Here is a 16,759-nt window from a genome sequence, read left to right as displayed (position 1 = left end):
GTTTGTACCTCCCACGTCAAATGTGGCATTTGTTTTAACCACTTATAGTCTTCTGCCCCTCTCTCTCTCTCTCTCTCTCATGCTGGGCTCTGATCAATAATGAACACTTTTACAGGATGTGTATGGAGGGGGCCGGTCTACCACTAAGCACAGTAATTAATTATGGTTATATTGCCATCAACAGAAGCTCAATGGGCAACCAGTTCCCTATCATAATTCCAATAAATGTCATATTCCTTCATTGATTCAATCACACCGCAGCATTACTGAGGACAGATTAATCATACAGTGATTGATCTAAGCCCATCAGAGCTTCACCTCCATGCAGCGACTATTGAGACAGTTACAAATTAACCCACACATCTCAATTGATCAAAGTCTACTCACTTTTCCCATTTGCATGCACGTTGTTGCACACATCATCATTATTCCTCAGGTTTTAAAAGACACATTCTCTAATATGTTAAGAGACTTTATGGGCTTCGATCACTGTGTGTGAGCGTGAGATGACAAATGCATGATATGAGAAGAAGATGAAGAAAAGGTTGGTCCAACAGGAGCATCAAACTTTGCATGTTGCCTTTATTATGGGTCATTACGGTTGATGAATGGTGGTTGCAGATAAATTGTGGAATAACCAGGACTAGCAGCTGACAACCTGTAATTATCCTTTTTGTAATTCACTTTCATCACACATGCACACACTGGTGTGTAGTCACAGAGATGGATGGTTGTGTTTGAATGGGGACACAGATAGATGAGATATGGGAAACAGAGCTAGTCAGGAATGGGATTGTGGGAAATGGGGGTAGAGAGTCGGCGATACATTGAACAGACATTGTATGCAATCTAATTTGCTGATTACCACCATATAGATTTCAACCTACAACTAAATACCAACTGACCTTCTGTATGTGTGTGTGTGTGTGTGTAAGAAAGAGAGAGAGAGAGAGAGAGAGAGAGAAAAATAAATCTTAAAGACATTTTCTAAAGGTCTCTTGAAGTGTTGTTTGCTGTTAAGAGTGTTGTAGCATGTAGCTATGTGTTTGCTAGCACTGGTATTCTGGTCTAGATTTGGCTCAAGGCCCTTATTATTGATTTTTTTTTTTTAAACCTGTTTTATTTTTATCAAGTTCATAACCTAATAAAGCAACAGCACACTGCTCCTATATCCACCTTATTTTTAACATCAGAGTTCCGTGGCTGTTTGTAACTTGAATGTGCAAGGCTGTACAAAACAGCTAGCTTGATACTTTATGCTGCTTCCCTGTTGAAAAAAAAAAACAAAACAAAACAGCATATGCTGGTCAGTTATGTTTCGAACGATAAATATTCTGCTTGAGCTTAATTGGGATAGACGCCATATTGAATTTAACGAGAATGAAAATGAGGATGTGAGGGACAGACTTACAGTCTTCACAGAAGTATGTACCGTATGAAGGTCCTAGATCACAAAACAACAGTACTGCTCACTAAACACACTCTACTTCTATCCTCCACATCCTCAATTTCATTCCTGTCAAAGATGAAATATCTTCCCTGGAAGAAATATTAAGATATTAAATATTGAAATACCATCCCAACTGAGGTCTATATTAGCGTTGACACCACCGGACAATTAGCACTTTGTTTATTCTAAGTTTGCGCAGGATTTTGTCTGTCGCTTTAAATGTGTCATTATCGTTACAGTTGTTGTGTGGATGTCTGCATGAAATTATAATGATTAATACAATTTTATGCATTTCATTACAGCTATCGTCATTGGTGTGAAAGGGCCTTAACACTTGCCCTAACATAAAACAGCTAAGAAATCTTCTTCGCTGAGCAATGTTTTGTTTAACAGTAAGAAAAAGGAATGGGAAATTCATACTGACTTCTAAAGGTAATAGATTAAAATAGGACATTTCAACAACTGATAACTGCAGAGATGACACAGCATATTCCCTCAAGGCCAAACACACACACACACACACACACACTCTCCGTAATCACTCACTTTTACATATCCCTTCCTCCTTCAGATGCTAGGTCCATAAACAGTCCAGATGGGGCAGTTCTCCCAGTTTAAGGGCAGGTGTGGCAGTCCTGGCCAGTGCTGAGAAATCATTGGCTGTGATTAGTGTGTGTGGTTTCTGGGTGGGGTTGAGCGTGTTTCTGCACTGGTGATGATGGGGGTTATAATAGGGCAAGCTGCCAGCTGCTGTCCCCTTCTCAATGTATAGCCCTCTTGAACAGGATGGGGGTTGTTTGTATGTATGTGTGTGTGTGAGTGTGTCTTTCGTAGTGTGTCAGCTGCTACAGAACTGAATGTGACACCTCAATCTGACGATGAGCACATACTGGGGCTGCGTTCTCAAACCTAGCGAGACGCCTCACTGTCTACACTGACTTCACAAGCACCTGCCTGCTAGTCAAGATGGACTCATTTGGAACTGTTCTACATAAAAGACTGATTTAGCATCTTGCTAACAACATATTTTTCTTAAGCTCTGGTAATGTTTACTGTTAATTTGTGAATTTTCGACGGTGAAAACATAGTCACGTCAATTCAGTAATTTCACACACACATTTCGAAACAGGTTCAATTCATTGTGTTGACCAATAGAAAGCTGATTGGTTTGAAAGTGACTTTTGTGTGAGGCGTGATTCATTCATCGCTACACGACTGGCAATAGACAATGGATTTTACTGTTTTTATCCACAACATTTTACAGAAATGTAGCTAATGTGACCACACCACACTATTATCTGTTTTTCATTTAGCTCATTTAATGACATCAATTTCACTTGACCTTTTTGCCATCTTGGATATTTTTTGTTCCACTGGGCTGCCGCAATGCATTCTGGGATTGGCTTATTCACAAAAGATGCATGTCTGACGATACAAAAGATGTATCGATGATACAAAAGATGAATTTGGTTAAAACAAGGTGTCTGATGCCACATTTGCATTGCCGGTCTTCCGATTTGTTGACTATACCTGAATTATTATTATTATTATTTTATTTTTATTTATTTTATCTCTAGCTTACATCTTTTAAAAGCAATGTACTGACCAGGAAACAAAGTTGCCAGGACTGCAACACAAGAACCAGCCCGATTGCTAATCAAAACTAGCCCTGTTAGGATTTCTTGTTTGTTTTGTTTTTCCGTAGGTTTTTTTTCCCCTCTGTTAAAATCATGGGAGTGTGTGTGTGTGTGTGGGGGGGGGGGGGGGGTGGTGTGCTTTAACCCGCGGACTAAAAAGCAGCCCATAGCAACAGTGTAAAAGTAGCCCAAATCCGTGGGAAAACCACAGACTTGGCAACATTGCCTGGAAACATTTCCATCTGAGTTGACGTCATTGGCTTTTTCAATGTCATACGACTCATCCACACATTAACAGGGGAATATCCGGTCCGATGTAAATGCATGTATCCGATTCGTATCTGATATTTCCACATATGAATGAGGCCTGAAACCAGTCGGAGAAAAATCTGAATCTTTTTTCTGCTTACATATTCATGGATCATATCCAAGCTATGCCACGTGGGAAGATGAAATCAGAATCATGCAGTGGAAATGCGGCCTAAGAAGTAAAAAAACTATGCTTATCTTTTAGAACAGTGTTTGGGACACACTTCTGATGGCTAAGTAGGCCGCTCATTCAGTTTTGGGCAGTGTTTCACATGAAGGGGGAACACTCGGTGTCAGTTGGCATAATTGTTGTGCGGTGCAAAGCTATATATAGATGGACGATGGACTTGCTTACCAGACAGGCTATTTTCAGACTTCTGAGAAGACTGCAGTCTCACTCCCTGCAGCATCTGAACATGCAATTTTGTGATTGGCAAAGAAATGAGATTGAGATATGTATCTGGGTTTATACGCATGTTGATGATAATTAACCAAATGCAGGCTGGGTAGATGGCACGTTTAATTCATGCAAATGAAAACATGGCTGAGAGGGACAGAAGTACAGCCTGTTGCGTAGCTTTACAGTCAAAGGTCACGTCTCATTGATTTTCACAGCCCATGTTTTCCAGAATCTTTTGGAAAGGCATTTTTTTTTTCAGTCAAATGATGAACACAACAGCACAACCCATTGAACAGACAGTAATTCTGGACACTCAAATCATTAGGTGGTTGTTGAGGCAAGCTTTGCTGTTACTAATCCATAAGGCCTAATATATTTAATTGGTTTAATCACCTGTATAGCCTAGTGACAGAGCATATTATACAATCGCTGACATTGATCACAAGTTAATGACGTCATACAGTACATGAGGCTCAAAGGAAGCTCAGTATAAGACATGTTTTGACTCTGTAAAACTGATATACTCAAAGCATTTCGCTTCCATTTCATTGAACTTTTCATGTATGGATTTGACTAACTGGAAACTCTTGTTAGAAAGTTGTTTTTGTTTTGATTATGTTCTTTTAAAGAAGTTTGTGTCCTTGGTTAAACAGAGCCAATGAATGAATATAGAGACAGAGACATCTGCTAAAACTCTATGGAGACTTGAACAAACAAGTCATTCTACAATTAAGGGTAGATTTCATGGGCATTGATGATAATTATTTTTCTAACAAGTTTCTTGAGTAAAATAACATTTTATCAATAAAGCATAGTATAAAAATATTGTGTGTGTCCTACGCTCCAGTTCGCTTGAAACTGAGTACTGAGCTGAATGAGATATTTACTTATAGTACATAAGAGAAAATAATAGTTGCATTTATAAGAATGGACCTGTTGAAAAGTTTACTTGAGGTTGAATCTTAATACTGTGTTGTTACCTGGATGATCCACAGCTGTGGGTCCCCTTTCCCTTCAGACAAATTCCTTTAGGACCCCTGAATATTTGGTTTTCCTGCAACTTTTGCATATGCTGAAGTCAATTTCCTTTGACAACGTTTTCATTTCAACGTCACTTCTGAAACAATGTTTATTTTCGTTTTTCTCTTCATTGTCATCATCACCATCTCATCCTTTACAATCACTTTTTATGATAAAGTCAATTCATAGTATAGATAAAACTATCCAAAGTGACTTCAATTCCCTGTGAATAGAACCCATAACCTTGGCGCTTATTTCCATTTATGCATTTGGCAGATGCTTTTATCTGAAGTGGCTTGAATTGGTTGATATATGGGTTTCTATCAGTATTTTACATTCCCTGCGAATCAAACCCATAACCTTGGCAATTATTTACATTTCAGCATTTGGCAGACACTTTTATCCAGTAACTTAAATTGTTTTTAAAGTATATATATTTCTATCAGTCTTTTACTTTCCTTGAGAATCGAACCGTTAACCGTTTCATTGCTAGAACCATGCCATACTGTTTTAGCTACATTGTATAATGACACAGGCAAACATTTCATAATTTCACAGACAGAATCTAGTAAAATAGCATAGAAATACATATTATGGATGCAAAATGGACTGCAAATGATGTCCCATTGACTTTTTTGCTTTGTTTTTAGGGTGTGTCTGTATTTGTGAGGCTGTCCTCCGAGGTGTGTCTGTATGAGTACGGGTGTGTTTGTGTGGTGTGTGTGTCGAGGTGATGAGGGGTTAGGGTTTGGTCTCGTTATCATCTTGACCTATTTTTAAATTGTCAATGAAGCAATCTGTTTGGAGGATTAAGACTAAGACACATGCATGCTTACATGCATTACATCACACTCAGAGGATGATACACGGTGTGTTTTGTTTGTATGTGACTATTAGTATTGCACATACTTAAGATTAGTGATTCGAATAAACCCATAACCCTGCGTTACATGATTATGTAACCCTCATAGTTTGTGGTAGAGGCATGAATGATCCCTCAAATAATGCAGCTTGTATGAAGCCAAAAGTATAGTGTTCATACTGTTCCTCTCCTTGTGAAAAGACAAAAAGAGATGATTAGCAGAATGTCCTGGCTGCTCTTTTAAATACAGTGAGAGTGAATGCAGACTGGGGCTGTTGAAACATCTGTGCATGTTTAAGCATGATACCATGCGCCAGGTCATAGACATTAAACACATCAGTGTTTTTTGCATGTCTCTTGTCATGACTGATTACTTCATCACACATTTAAATAGTCTTGAACGCAAGTGCAAATGATATTCATTTTGAGAACTACTGCAGAAGGTTTTACCCTCTTTATATCTGTTCTTCACTCAAACAAATCATATGGATTGGACCACTATTATGAAGGTTTATTTACACTTTCTTTGTATGGATTAAAATATACAAATACCCTAATAGTCAAATGTTGCGGGTCAGTTTCTATATATATATATATATCAGAAATGTAAAGAAATTCATATTTGTATTCGGCAAGGATGCATTAAAATGATCAAAAGTGACCGTGAAGAAATTGTAAACAGTAGTGTAATGAATACAATGTAATCATCAGTTAAGTCATTCAGGTGATTAATGATGACAGATTCGTTATTTTCAAGAGCACATCCACACTGCTATGATGCAAATGACTCCAGCTAAGATGACCGATAATTGTCTTACTCACCATCAGCATCATAACCACTGCCACCCTTACTGTTCTGGACTTATCCTGCTATGGTGCTAGTCGTCTCACATGTGTTGACTGAGTGTGATAGTGCCTTTGTTTCCAGAGCAGATCTGATAAGTGTGTTTGACACATGACATGTGCTGGGGCCACTGGACACCTGTTTATACAGCACACATACAAACCATTATCTACCTCTTACACAACAAACAACACAATCATCTACTTCAGACGGAGCATTTAAAGGGATAGCACGCCCTAAACACAATCCAGACTTTTACATCTACACACACTTCCAAACCACTTTCTTACACCAAACACTATTGGTTTTTGGAAAGATTATATAGAAATTTACTTACATTGAAATTGCACAAATTAAATTTGAGACCTACAGCCGAAGGGAACGTTTTCAGTAAATTCGTCAGACAAACCTAAGAGCAGTGTGAACATTCTTCAAAACATCTCCTATTGTGTTTTACAGAGGAGAGAATGGACATGAGAAAATGATGACATGATAACAAATACTCAAGGTTTATTAATAGTGGAAGCAGGCAAGATTTGTGAAAGACAAAGGTTACATGTCCTAAAACACCTCTCACAAATATAAACACACCCTTTTTTTACTATTTATAACCAAAACATTTTGATTCTGAATGGAAACCAGCTTTAAGTTCATTTTATCTTGTGCTAAATATTAACTATATCTTGACAATAACTGAAAAGCTAATTCAAAGCCATGTGTTTGTGACCGCAGAGCTCCAGCTGGAGGTCAGAGGTCAGTAGTGACAGGTGTCTACAGCTCTAGATGCATTCTGGGAGCTAGGCAGGTGCAGTGAGAGAGGTATTGTGGTTTTATTAAATAAAGAACAGATAATGCAGGGTAAAAAAACAAACAAAAAAACATCTCTTTGTCTCTGAGATGCTCAACAGAAGCTCGGGGAGAAGACAGCAGCGTTAGGTTTATTTTTTTCTCTTTTTCTCATAAACAGTGGATATCAGTAAGTGAAATGATCCCGATTTGGTTTTGTTTTGAAGCTCAGCTGATTTAAACTGAACACACAGATCACAAACCTGCTACTACATGATTTTCTACAGACTTTGCATATATTTGTGATAGTTGTTCATGAGTTCCTTGTTTGTTCTGAACAGTTGAACTGCCTGCTGTTCTTCTGATAAATCCCTCAGCTCCCACACATGCTTCAGTTTTCCAGCATCTTTGCATATTTGAACCCTTTCCAGCAGTGACTGTATGATTTTGAGATGCATTTTTTCACACTGAGGACATTTGAGGGACTCAAACACAACTATTTAAAAAGATTCAAACATTCACTGATGCTCCAGAAGGAAACAAGATGCATTAAGAGCTGGGGGGTGAAAACTGTTGGAATTTGAAGATCAAGGTAAATTGTACTTAATTTGTGTCCCGGGAAACATACAAGTATTTTCTGTTGCTTACGAAGGGCAGAACTAAATGGAAAAAAATATATATTTCAACAAAATAAGACAAATTTGGCCATCTTCATTGTGTTCAAAAGTTTTCACCCCCAGCTCTTAATGCATCTTGTTTCCTTCTGGAGCATCAGTGAATGTTTGAATCTTTTTAAATAGTTGTGTTTGAGTCCCTCAAATGTCCTCAGTCTGAAAAGATGCATCTCAAAATCATACAGTCACTGCTGGAAAGGGTTCAAATATGCAAAGATGCTGGAAAACTGAAGAATCTGCAGGAGCTTAAAGATTTTTTCTGAAGAACGCTGCTCAGTTTAACTGTTCAGAACAAACAAGGGACTCATGCACAACCATCACAAAACAGAAAGACAGTCGAGGATCATCAGGTGACAGAACACAGTACTAAGAACCAAGGGTTCCCAAACTTTTGAGTGGGGTTATTTTAATAATTTCAGCATTTTTTTTTGTCTTGTGGACTAAATGTTAATATCTTTTATGCACAATATCTTACTCAGGACGGTACTAAATAAAATATAACATGCATTTAGTATGATCTCTCTTATTTTTTGAAAATTACTCATATTTTCACAGATTCTGCAAGGGGTGCCCAAACTTTCGATCCCCACTGTATATTTATATATATATATATATATATATATATATATATATATATATATATATATATATATATATATATAGTTTAGTATTGCCCTTCAGAAGCTACAGAAGATACTTACATGTTTCCCAGAAGACAAAATAAGTTAAATTTACCCTCATCTTCAAATTCATAAAGTTAATAACATTATGCATTACGTATGATCCCTCTTACAATTTTGCATTACTGCAAAGTGTAAGTAAAATTTTGACCATAACTGTATACACACACACACACACACACACACACACACATATATATATATATATATATATATATATATGTATATATATATATATATATATATATATATATATATATATATATATATACATATGCAGCATTGAGTTGCAAACCTCATGAAATGAAATATAACACTTATAAATATTGGTCTGCTACTGAAACTGATTTTTGGAAATGAGAAATCTAGAAATGAGTTGATCAATGTTCTTTCAATGTCTGCCACTGTGACTGAGTTTTTACATATTTTTCTATCTGAGTAAACATGAGCAGGCTGCAGGTGGGAGGAATTTATTTATTCATTCGTTTATTTATTTATTTAGGAATGAATCTGCTTTCTTTTGGTCACTGTACAGGCAACGGAAACTGTCACCTGCCTCTCAATAATGTATCGAGTAACTCAAGCTTCAAACAGTTAATTATGCATCAACACAGACAGATATGGACACTAACACAGTTACATTAGCATTATAGAGACAATGGGAGTGTGTGTGTGTGTGTGTGTGTGTGTGTGCTGGGAAAGAGGTTCTTCCATTATTAATATGTGAAACTGTGTGGAATGAGAACAGAGCTCTTCTGAATCCAAACCTCTGCACACACACAGACACATCGCTAGGAATTGTGGGCCACTTTCCCTCATGGGGACCAAAATAAATAAAAGATGTTAACACAAGGTCAAAGTTCAAGGTCAAAATTGACCATACATGTGGAGACAATTGGCCCTTATGAACACACACACACACACACACACACACACACACACACACACACACACACACACACACACTGATATTCCTATCTCTATGTGTTTATTCTCTAGATATAATGGGTATTCTACTATACAATCTGTATTTACCCTGAACCTACCCCTCATACAAAACTACAGGAATCATATATATATTATCAGCTTCATTCTGTATGATTAATCAACTTCCTCATGCATGGGACCCAAAAATGTTCTCACAATGTAAAAATGTACGACTATTACTGTACTAGTGGGGACATTTGGTCCCAATCACGTAGGGAATACTGGACACACACACACACACACACACACACACACACACACACACACCTGCAATGTTTCTTTTACAAACACATTCCATCTGTTCATAAATTCAACTAACGTTATGTGTATTTTTTATTTTTTTTAAACACATGAAAGGTTTTTTTAAAGATCAGAATTCACAGAAATGTTTTCTCTTTGACCACATATTAAATATTATTAGTGTCCATTATGAAGCTATTTAGCTGTGCACTCCGTATAATATTATAATAATACATCTTTTATTTTTTTTTATTTTTTTACCATTTATCCAGAATCCTTTCAATGTTGTTTCAGTCACGTGCTGTTTTCCAGCCGATTGCTGGAGCTAAACAACAACAACAACAACTGTGTTTTGTCTCCCTCTATTTGTGAAAACGGATCACTGCAATATTCAAGTTACAGAAGTCCAGGGATCGGTGGGTCCTGGAGGGCAGCTGTCCTGCAGAGTTTAACTCAAACCCTGAAAAATGTCCCCTGCCTGCAGCATTATTAATCTTGAAGACACTGATGAGCTTGTTCAGGTGTGTTTGATAAGGGTCGGAGCTGAGCTCTACAGGACAGCGGCCATCCAGGACCCAGGATGTTGCCTATTCCTGCTCTAGTCTATATGCTGACATAGTCAATAATATGCTTGATTATGTCCAATTATGCTGAATATTTTTTTTTAATTAGGTAAGTTGATTACACTGTTTATGTAAATGTAGATGTTATTCTATTTAAAATGCTACTTGAAAACATGAAATGAAAATTGCTAACACAGTTTCTGAAACTATGGCTCAAACCACAAAACATGCAAATCATGAAGTATCTCTTGCAAAAGCAAATATGTCTTTTAAAACTATTTTAACTCTTATAAAATAAAACATCATAAAATGTAAATATAAACCCGGCTCTGTGCTACAGTCCACTGGAGATGTTGTCCGACGGGACTTCTGCTCTGACTCTGCTGGGGTGCAGCCGTCAGCACTAAAAAGCCTTGCTTGCTCCCAGAAAAGTTATTAACAAAGAGCAGTTTCTGTCCTTTGCACCATGACAATAACCATTCATTTAGCTTCTCCACGGCCTTGACCACAGCTTGAACGTGTCCTCATCTGCACTCAGAGGTAGACACATGTCTGCCATTAGAGCAAGCAAACAGTGAGGAAAACAATGACCAACAGTGTGAACAGAGGGTAAGCAATTAGCATCAACCACGCTGGTGATGCTAACGGGCTGCAAGCTAGTAGTGAAGTCTGGAAATCAAAATAGAAACAGAAATGATGGTGTTTAAAATGTATTTTGAGATTAAATAATATTAGATAAAGAATTACCTTGAAGGAGAACCAAACTCAACAGCAACAAACAGGAAGTGACAGTCAAAAGCCTGGACTGATGCATCTTACTCCCCTTTCCTCAACCCCACTGAGGAGTTTCTCTCAGCCTGGAGAAGGAAGGTTTTGACCATCATCCACAGGACCACATGTCCTTCCTGGAAGCAGTGGATTCTGCATGCCAAGACATCACAGCTGAACACTGCAGGGATGGATAAGGCATGCCAAAAGATTCTTCCCAAGATGCCTTGACAGAGAATTAACATGTGGCCAAAATTATGTGGATTTTTCTGTTTGTATATTTAGTACTTTTGCATAATGAATGGCAGCTAAAATTGCATTTTTGTTATCTTGCAATAATGTCCTTTTCCCAGTTCTGTCTTGTCTGTTCTTGTCTAAACCGAGCCTTCTGTAAAGATACTCTGAGACGCGTGGGTCATTCGATTTGTGTATTGAATTTCTGCTGCAAAAGAAACAAAATGCATGCATTTACTAAACCAAAGATGTAGAGAGGCTTCAAAAGAATCAGCAGTGCAAAACACAATCTATAATCAATACAATATACTGGCTATTGTATGAGGGCAGGCATATAAAATAATGCAGTTTCTGTAATTGCATCTGATGTTAGTGTTTTTATGACATTATGTTATGATGAACTAAATGTTCCTTTGGAAGAGAACATGTGTTTATTTTTTGGAATAATCATTTGATTTTGAGATGTTTGCAGTGTTATGGTACGCATAAGTGTATTGTGTTAATGCTTTATTCTATTCTATTATTCTTTCCAATTGGGTGTTGTAGGTGTGTTGGTGCGTCAAGGGTTTAGGAAAATTGTTAGAAGTATGGACAAATTTCTCACAGAGGGAGATGGAGACTGTGAGGGAGAGGGAGACTGGCACTAGAGGGCGATCCAGTCCTGCCTAACACAACATAACACCAAGCTGGTCCCAATCATGCTGCTGAGGTCCAGCTTGTTCTGATTAACAGGTAAAAGTGGCCCGTTTGTATGTGCTCTTCCTCCTGGTGTAAACATCAGGAAGAGCTTATTGTTCAAGTCTTTGTTGAAAAGATGTGTTGTCAACATTTTAGACACACACTTACATTAAAAACCTCTACAGACAGTGTCAGCAACATAGTGTTTATTTTTTTAGGAGAATCTCTGACACAAAGTCCCATAGATTTTCATTGTAAAGTCATTACTGAAAGGACAAGCCAATTTACAAAAACACAGTTTCTTTCATTTGTTTTAGCATTTTTTTTTCCTCTCTCCTACTATGCAACTTATGTGGCACGTGTATATACAATGTTGTATATAAATGTATATGGCAAGTGTTTTTTTTCTTCTGCATAATGCCCTAGTCTTTCTCAGTCTTTTCCCACAGACAGAGTTCCTGATTGTTTACCGTCTGTAAACTGTCACGTAAGAGATGTTTACTCTTTTCTGCAGATGTGCAGATGTGTGTATTTAGCAGACGTTCAGTTGATTGTAGTGTGTTACGCCCTTTCACACACACATCTGTTTTTGTGAAACACAGAGTCCTTTGAAAACAGGCAGAGAGACCACGCTCTGCTCCAAACACCAGTGAACCTCGTGAACCAGTGAGTCAGCATTCTCAAATATAATAATAACTCAATAATTCATTCAATACCGACAATCGTTCATATTCAAATGCAAAGATGAAAAATACAACTATTTTGTGTGATTCACAAAACAGTTGACAAAGAGGACATCTGAGAAAACATTCAAACTGTATTTAATCTGTTTACACGACGGGGGTTCCAGATATTTTTGATGATCAGTCGCTTATGGGAATGATGTCTAAGGCTCTAATACTAATGTTATCCGATACAGGAAAATGAATTATTGTCCGCTCTGATTGGATAATGAGATCAAACTCCGCTCTGATTGGATAATGAGATCAAACTCCGCTCTGATTGGATAATGAGATCAAACTCTGCTCTGATTGGATAATGAGATCAAACTCCGCTCTGATTGGATAATGACACAGAGTAAGCCGTCGTTGTCGCATCTGGATCCAATCGAGGCTTCTTCTTCTTCCACTTGAACTCTCCCGCTCTGCCTCTTTCCTTCTCTTTCTCTTTAGTTTGGGAGGGAGAGGCTAATTTTAGAAACAGTCCATTTCTATCAACAAAGAGGGGAATGAAGTGTTTGAGTTCATAGAGTATCATGTCCAGTGTGGGGGAAAGTTACTCTTAAAAGTAATGCATTACAATGTTGCGTTACTCTTTTATGTTACTTTTTCTGGTCTGGTCTTGTTTGTTTGTGTTTTTGCTCGGGTGTTCTGGGTGCTGGCTGAGGCATTGCTCTGCATGCGATTGCTAGCATGTTCAAGTTGAGTTCGTAGCATGTTATTATGCCATTGCTAGGATGTCGCGAGAGGCCACTAGTTTCTTACTGATCCAAGTCTCTAACATTATGTTTCCATACAACTTGTGAATTACTTTTATGTGAAAAATCTGAATATCCCCAAAACAACATGATTTGTTGTGGCAAGGTCACATGACTTTTTTCAGCTAAGAATTGATTTGGTAAATGATGTTTCCATTGTAGTTCATGCATCACACACACACTCTCCTCGAGTAATTAACCCTGTAATATCAGGACGCATTCGTGTGAGTTAAGGTAGGTAACAACCTGGTTTGCAAAGTGAGGGTGAGGTCAGAGGTCATGCATTGTGTCAGTCAGAACAGGGAAAGGAAACAGTAAACATCCTGAACTGTTTACCATAGGTTGTCATGGTGAAAGTGTATATGAGGTTAATGACTAGAATGTGTGTGTGTGTGTGTGTGTAACATCTCATTCAAGACCAGCATTCCAGAGCTAGAGAAACGCTTCGTGATTAGACTCCGTGTGTGTGTGTGTGTGTGTGTGTGTGTGCTATAACGCTCTCTTCAGCATGTCTCTGTTTTCCGTCTCCAGCATCTCTGCCTTCTAACTTTGCGTCATGAATTTTCTTCCACTTACTGTTGAGATCCAGAGTGTCTTCCTGCAATGTCCTCATATCTACAGTTGAACAGATATCAGAGCACACACAAGGACAACTGCGCAGACTGATTCGGTTTAATGGTTGTCCGTTGATATGTACAGTACAAGCCTTAACATGGAGATTAATGGGATAATGTTTATTATTCATGTTCTGTTCAGACTCTGAAAGACCTAGAGGTGATTTTAATAGCTAAAACACCTACAAGTATTTAACGCTGAACTATCATGTCAGTGCTACTTCATCATCTTTACTTTAATTACACATTGCATTGTGTTTTAGGATTAAAGGAAACATTGCCCTGCACTTAACTGCATGTTATTTGAAAGAAAATGTAAGTGTAAATGTATATTAAATGAAGTTAGTTGGTTTTAAGGGTGTTTTTTTAACCCGCTTGAGTAGGACTTACAAATCAATTTTTTATGTAATTTCATAATTATTTCTATTATCTTTGAAGTGAATTTTGTATTAGACATTGCCTTAGCTGTTGTTAAGTACATTTAAAATACTTTATTTAAATATCAAATAATTCACTAGTTAAAAATATTGAATTTACATTCGCTTTCAGCGAGTTGGACTAAACCTCAAAATAAAAGCACAAAGAAACATAATTAAAGCAATTTAAGATGTACTTTTAAAATAAATGTGTACTTAACCTCTTAAGTGTGTTAAAACATTAATTAAACAAACTCTCTTTACACTTAAGTGGGTTATATATTTAACATTACAATATTATCTGCAAGTACAGTTTTCTTTTACTTGTATATATACTTTTAACATTTGAAGCACATTACAAGTGAATGTTCATGGGCATGTTTTTGCTGGGTTCAGCTTGACCCCATATGTAAATCATTTTAATTCACCTCTCTGAACATTTGGACTTCACATATGAAGTCAAACTCGACAAAATCAAGTGTGTCTCACTAGAAAAGCTCCAAAACCACTAGATGGTGATATCGCACTGACACTCACTAACACTAGTCTGAAACAGCTCTCGAGCTAGGCCAAAGTCAAATATTATCTTCTGAAAACAACATGAACTGCTCATCTTGCCACGCTGTATGAGTTTAAAACAAGATTTAGCAAAAAATACTCTCCTGATCTAATCTGAGGGCCATGAAGAGATGAGATGCTCTCGTTCCATCTGACTGAAGCTTTCAGACACTCATTCAGTCATAAATGAGCATTCATCTCTGCTGTTATCTTTCATAAATATTGACTTCCCCTGGTGAAAGCCTCTCTTCACACCTCCAGTGGATGCGGTTCATAGAGACAGCAGCGGAGAGAATGGCCCGCTGTAAACAGCCCAACAAAAGAAACAAACCATGCCTGCGCTCTTCAAACAAACCCCACAGTTGCGTGTGTGTTGGTAATCACAGGCTATTCAAGTTTGCAAATACTGCAAGTACAAAAAGAAGGACGGGAAGCATCGTGGGACTTTTTTTCAGCGTGACACAGCTCTTTGATGAAGTCTTCAGGAGTTGCGTGACTACCTGCAGAACGAGAGACAGATGCCCTGCTGTAAACTATCCTGTGTGTGAAGAAACAAAAACACTTCAGACTTCAGCAAGCCTTGGGAGGCTTGACGGAGACGGTTAGTGAGCTACCTGGTGCTTTTCAGATGCATTAAATCATTTGGACGCAGCCAAAGGGCTTACTACACGAACTGATTTTCAGAGAAAAAAAATAATTTAAAAATAGGCATTTCAGTTTATTCAGCAGGTTATGATTTGTATTTGATATTTGATGTCATTAGGATTGGTTTCAGTTATGATCATAATTACATTCACATTCCTTTAATACTTTTGACCAGAAATATGATGCCCAGAAATGCTATCTAGGAAGGAAGATCACTAGGTTTTGATGCACAATACCTATATAGCCACAATTTTACTTTTTTTTTTTTTTTTTTTCTGCAGTCTATCGATATTTATTACCAATTATTGTCAGGAGCCAAATGCAATTTTACCAATTTGAGAGCAACCAAATTATAGTTTGCAAAGCAAAAAAAAAAAAAAAAAAGAAAAGAAAAAAAAAAAGAGAAAAAAAAGAGAAAAAAGGGGACAATCAACATTTCTAACACCATTTTACAAGTTTAAAAAATATATTTGCATTCTAAAATATATATTTAGAGTCACAATATTTATACACAATTTAACCATATACAATAGGCCATAAACTACAAATTCTACAGTTCTGCTTCAGATTTATATTTAATTTATACTGTATTTAACTGTAACTACTTTCGTGAAAAATAGATAGGTCTATTCAGTGTACCACTATAAAATATTTGGATGTATATAGGCCTGGTCAGATTTGTAAATGGATGTTTTTAAATATTTATAACTTGATACTCACAATTATATACATATCCAGTTGATTGAAAAGTTTGCTTTATTTATAACTAGGCCTATATATTTACGAAAATTAACTTTGAATTAAAATGTAGCCTATCCTTAATTATTAATAATATTATTATTATGTCTCGCGCTGCCCCTGAAGCCGGGTGACTGTAGACTCGTGTAGGAGCGTGTGCTCGTGCGCTGTGGCAGAAG

Source organism: Carassius auratus, linkage group LG48F (genome assembly GCF_003368295.1).
Source record: "Carassius auratus strain Wakin linkage group LG48F, ASM336829v1, whole genome shotgun sequence".
In the NCBI taxonomy this organism is placed as follows: Eukaryota; Metazoa; Chordata; class Actinopteri; order Cypriniformes; family Cyprinidae; genus Carassius; species Carassius auratus.
This window is presented reverse-complemented; position numbering follows the sequence as displayed.